This window comes from Mercurialis annua, linkage group LG1-X (genome assembly GCF_937616625.2).
Source record: "Mercurialis annua linkage group LG1-X, ddMerAnnu1.2, whole genome shotgun sequence".
Taxonomy (NCBI): Eukaryota; Viridiplantae; Streptophyta; class Magnoliopsida; order Malpighiales; family Euphorbiaceae; genus Mercurialis; species Mercurialis annua.
The window spans coordinates 26440827-26446389 of record NC_065570.1 but is presented as its reverse complement, the minus strand read 5'-3'; positions in this window follow the sequence as shown (position 1 = coordinate 26446389).

Here is a 5563-nt window from a genome sequence, read left to right as displayed (position 1 = left end):
TTTTGTAACGTTTGTAAGCGTTTCGCTTAAATTGCTAAAAACGTTAAACGCTTGGATTTGTTTCGTAACGTTTGTAAACGTTTGGCTTAAATCGCTAAAAAGGGGAAACGTTTGGATTTATTTCGTAACGTTTGTACACGTTTCGCTTAAATTGTTAAAAAAGTGAAAAGCTTGGATTTGTGTCGTAACATTTGTAAACGTTTGGCTTAAATCGCTAAAAATGTGAAATGTTTGGTTTTGTTCCGTAACGTTTGTAAACGTTTGGCTTAAATTGCTAAAAATATGAAACGTTTGGAATTATTTCGTAACGTTTTAAACGTTTGGATTTTTTTGGTAACATTTGTAAACATTAGGCTTAAATCGTTAAAAAGGTAAAACGTTTGGATTTGTTTTAAATCGCTAAAATGGGGAAACATTTGGATTTATTTCGTAATGTTTGTAAATGTTTGAATTAAATCGCTAAAAAGGTGAAACGTTTGGAATTGTTTCGTAACGTTTATAAACGTTTTGCTTAAATTGCTAATAAGGTGAAACGCTTGGATTTGTTTCATATTGTTTGGATTTGGTTCGCAACATTTATAAACGTTTGGCTTAAATTGCTAAAATGGTAAAACGCTTGGATTTGTTTCGTAACGTTTTAAACGTTTTGTTTTGTTTCATAATATTTGTAAACGTTTGGCTTAAATCACAAAAAAGGTGAAACGTCCTGTTTTGTTTCGTAACGTTTGTAAATGTTTGGCTTAATTTTATAAAAAGGGGAAACGTTTGGATTTGTTTCGTAACGTTTGTAAACGTTTGGCTTAAATCGCTAAAATAGGGAAACGTTTGGATTTGTTTCGTAACGTTTGTAAACGTTTGGCTTAAATCACTAGAAAGGGGAAACGTTTGTATTTGCTTGGTAATGTTTGTAAACGTTTGGCTTAAATCGCTTGGGGAAAAATTTGGAATTGTTTCGTAACCTTTGTAAACATTTGGCTTAATTCGCTAAAAAGGTGAAACGTTTCGATTTGTCTGGTAACGTTTGTAAACGTTTGGCTTTAATTGCTAAATAGGTGAAATGCTTGGATTTCTTTCGTAACTTTTATAAACGTTTGGCTTAAATCGCTAAAAAGGTAAAACGCTTGGATTTATTTCGTAACATTTGTAAACGTTTGGCTTAAATCGCTAAAAATGTGAAACATTTGGTTTTGTTCCGCAACGTTTGTAAATGTTTGGTTTAAATCGCTAATAATGTGAAACATTTGGATTTATTTCGTAACGTTTTAAACGTTTGGATTTGTTTCGTAACGTTTGTAAATATTTGGCTTATATAGCTAAAAAGGTGAAACATTTGGATTTATATCGTAACGTTTGTAAACGTTTTGATTAAATCGTAAAAAATGTGAAACGTTTGGTTTTGTTTTGTAACGTTTGTAAGCGTTTCGCTTAAATTGCTAAAAACGTTAAACGCTTGGATTTTTTTCGTAACGTTTGTAAACGTTTGGCTTAAATCGCTAAAAAGGGGAAACGTTTGGATTTATTTCGTAACGTTTGTACACGTTTCGCTTAAATTGTTAAAAAAGTGAAAAGCTTGGATTTGTGTCGTAACATTTGTAAACGTTTGGCTTAAATCGCTAAAAATGTGAAATGTTTGGTTTTGTTCCGTAACGTTTGTAAACGTTTGGCTTAAATTGCTAAAAATATGAAACGTTTGGAATTATTTCGTAACGTTTTAAATGTTTGAATTTTTTTGGTAACATTTGTAAACATTAGGCTTAAATCGTTAAAAAGGTAAATAGTTTGGATTTGTTTTAAATCGCTAAAATGGGGAAACATTTGGATTTATTTCGTAATGTTTGTAAATGTTTGAATTAAATCGCTAAAAAGGTGAAACATTTGAATTTGTTTGGTAACATTTAAAAACGTTTGGCTTAAATCGCTAAAATGGGGAAACGTTTGGATTTGTTTCGTAACCTTTGTAAACGTTTGGCTTATATCGTTAAAAAGGTGAAACATTTGGATTTGTTTCGTAAAGTTCGTAAATGTTTGGCTTAAATCGCTAAAAAGGTGAAACGTTTGGGTTTGTTTCGTAACGTTTGTAAACGTTCGGCTTAAATCATTAAATAAGTGAAACGTTTGGATTTTTTTTCGTAACGTTTTAGACGTTTGGATTTGTTTTGTTACGTTTGTAAACGTTTGGCTTAAATCGCTAAGAAGGTGAAACATTTGGATTAGTTTCGTAACGTTTGAAAACGTTTGGCTTAAATTGCAAAAAAGATGAAACATTTGGATTTATATCGTAACATCTGTAAATGTTTGGCTTAAATCGCTCAAAATGTGAAACGTTTGGTTTTGTTTCGTATCGTTTATAAGCGTTTGGCCTAAATTGCTAAAAAGGTGATACGCTTGGATTTGTTTCGTAATGTTTGTAAATGTTTGGCTTAAATCGCTAAAAAGGTGTAACGTTTAGATTTATTTTGTAACGTTTGTAAACGTTTGGCTTAAATCGCTAAAAAGGAGAAACGTTTGGATTTGTTTCGTAGCGTTTGTAAACGTTTGGCTTAAATTGCTAAAAAAGGTGAAACGTTTAGGTTTATATTGTAACGTTTGTAAACATTTGGCTTAAATCGCTAAAAATGTGAAATGTTTGGTTTTGTTTCGAAATGTTTGTAAGTGTTTGCCTTTAATTGCTAAAATGGTGTAAAATTTGGTTTTATTTCGTAACATTTGTAAATGTTCGGCTTATATCGATAAAAAGGTGAAACATTTGGATTTGTTTCGTAACGTTTGTAAACGTTTGGCTTAAATCGCTAAAAAGGGGAAACGTTTGGATTTATCTCGTAACGTTTGTACACGTTTCGCTTAAATTGCTAAAAAAGTGAAAAGCTTGGATTTGTGTCGTAACATTTGTAAACGTTTGGCTTAAATCGCTAAAAATGTGAAATGTTTGGTTTTGTTCCGTAACGTTTGTAAACGTTTGGCTTAAATTGCAAAAAATGTGAAACGTTTTGATTTATTTCGTAACGTTTTAAACCTTTGGATTTTTTTGGTAACGTTTGTAAACATTAGGCTTAAATCGTTAAAAAGGTGAAACGTTTGGATTTGTTTTAAATCGCTAAAATGGGGAAACATTTGGATTTATTTCGTTACGTTTGTAAATGTTTGACTTAAATCGCTAAAAAGGTGAAACATTTGAATTTGTTTGGTAACATTTAAAAACGTTTGGCTTAAATCGCTAAAATGGGGAAACGTTTGGATTTGTTTCGTAACCTTTGTAAACATTTGGCTTAAATCGTTAAAAAGGTGAAACATTTGGATTTGTTTCGTAAAGTTTGTAAACGTTTGGCTTTAATCGCTAAAAAGGTGAAACGTTTGGGTTTGTTTCGTAACGTTTGTAAACGTCTGGCTTAAATCATTAAATAAGTGAAACGTTTGGATTTGTTTCGTAACGTTTTAAACGTTTGGATTTGTTTTGTTACATTTGTAAACGTTTGACTTAAATCGCTAAGAAGGTGAAACATTTGGATTAGTTTCGTAACGTCTGAAAACTTTTGGCTTAAATTGCAAAAAAGATGAAACATTTGGATTTATATCGTAACGTCTGTAAATGTTTGGTTTAAATCGCTCAAAATGTGAAACGTTTGGTTTTGTTTCGTAACGTTTGTAAGCGTTTGGCTTAAATTGCTAAAAAGGTGATACGCTTGGATTTGTTTCGTAATGTTTGTAAATGTTTGGCCTAAATCGCTAAAAAGGTGTAACGTTTAGATTTGTTTTGTAACGTTTGTAAACGTTTGGCTTAAATCGCTAAAAAGGAGAAACCTTTGGATTTGTTTCGTAGCGTTTGTAAACGTTTGACTTAAATTGCTAAAAAGGTGAAACATTTATATTTATATTGTAACGTTTGTAAACATTTGGCTTAAATCGCTAAAAATGTGAAATGTTTGGTTTTGTTTCGAAATGTTTGTAAGTGTTTGCCTTAAATTGCTAAAAAGGTGAAAAATTTGGTTTTATTTCGTAACATTTGTAAATGTTCGGCTTAAATCGATAAAAAGGTGAAACACTTGGATTTGTTTCGTAACGTTTGTAAACGTTTTGCTTAAATAGCTAAAAAGATGAAACATTTGGATTTATATCGTAACGTTTGTAAACGTTTTGATTAAATCGTAAAAAATGTGAAACGTTTGGTTTTGTTTCGTAAAGTTTGTAAGCGTTTCACTTACATTGCTAAAAACGTGAAACGCTTGGATTTGTTTCGTTACGTTTGTAAACGTTTGGCTTAAATTGCTAAAAAGGGGAAACGTTTGGATTTGTTTCGTAACATTTGTAAATGTTTCGCTTAAATTGCTAAAAAGGTGAAAAGCTTGGATTTGTGTCGTAACATTTGTAAACGTTTGGCTTAAATCGCTAAAAATGTGAAACGTTTGATTTTGTTCCGTAACGTTTGTAAACGTTTGGCTTAAATCGCTAAAAATGTGAAACGTTTGGATTTGTTTCGTAACGCTTTAAACGTTTGGATTTTTTTCGTAACGTTTGTAAACGTTAGGCTTAAATCGTTAAAAAGGTGAAACGTTTGGATTTGTTTTAAATCGCTAAAATGGGGAAACATTTGGATTTATTTCGTATAGTTTATAAACGTTTGACTTAAATCGCTAAAGAGGTGAAACATTTGAATTTGTTTGGTAACATTTAAAAACTTTTTGCTTAAATCGCTAAAATGGGGAAACATTTGGATTTGTTTCGTAACGTTTGTAAACGTTTGGCTTAAATCGCTAGAAAGGTGAAACGTTTGTATTTGCTTGGTAATGTTTGTAAACGTTTGGCTTATATCGCTTGGGGAAAAATTTGGAATTGTTTCGTAACCTTTGTAAACATTTGGCTTAATTCGCTAAAAAGGTGAAACGTTTGGATTTGTCTGGTAACGTTTGTAAACGTTTGGCTTTCATTGCTAAAAAGGTGAAACGCTTGGATTTCTTTCGTAACTTTTATAAAAGTTTGGCTTAAATCGCTAAAAGGTAAAACGCTTGGATTTATTTCGTAACATTTGTAAACGTTTGGATTTGTTTTGTACGGTTTGTAAACGTTTGTCTTAAATCGCTAAAAAGGTGAAACGTTTGGATTTGTTTCGTAACGTTTGTAAACGTTTGGCTTAAATCACTTAAAAGGTGAAACTTTTGCATTTGTTTCGTAACGTTTGTAAACATTTGGCTGAAATCTCTAAAAAGGTCAAACGTTTGGATTTTGTTTGTAGCGTTTATAAACGTTTGGCTTAAATCGCTAAAAAGGTGAAACGTTTGAATTTGTTTCGTACAGTTTGTAAACATTTGGCTTAAATCGCTAAAAGGTGAAACGCTTGGATTTGTTTCGTAACGTTTGTAAACGTTTGGCATAAATTGCTAAAAAGGTGAAACATTTGGTTTTATTTCGTAATATTTGTAAACATTCGGCTTAAATCGATAAAAAGGTGAAACGTTTGGAATTGTTTCGTAACGTTTATAAACGTTTTGCTTAAATTGCTAATAAGGTGAAACGCTTGGATTTGTTTCATATTGTTTGGATTTTGTTCGCAACGTTTATAAACGTTTGG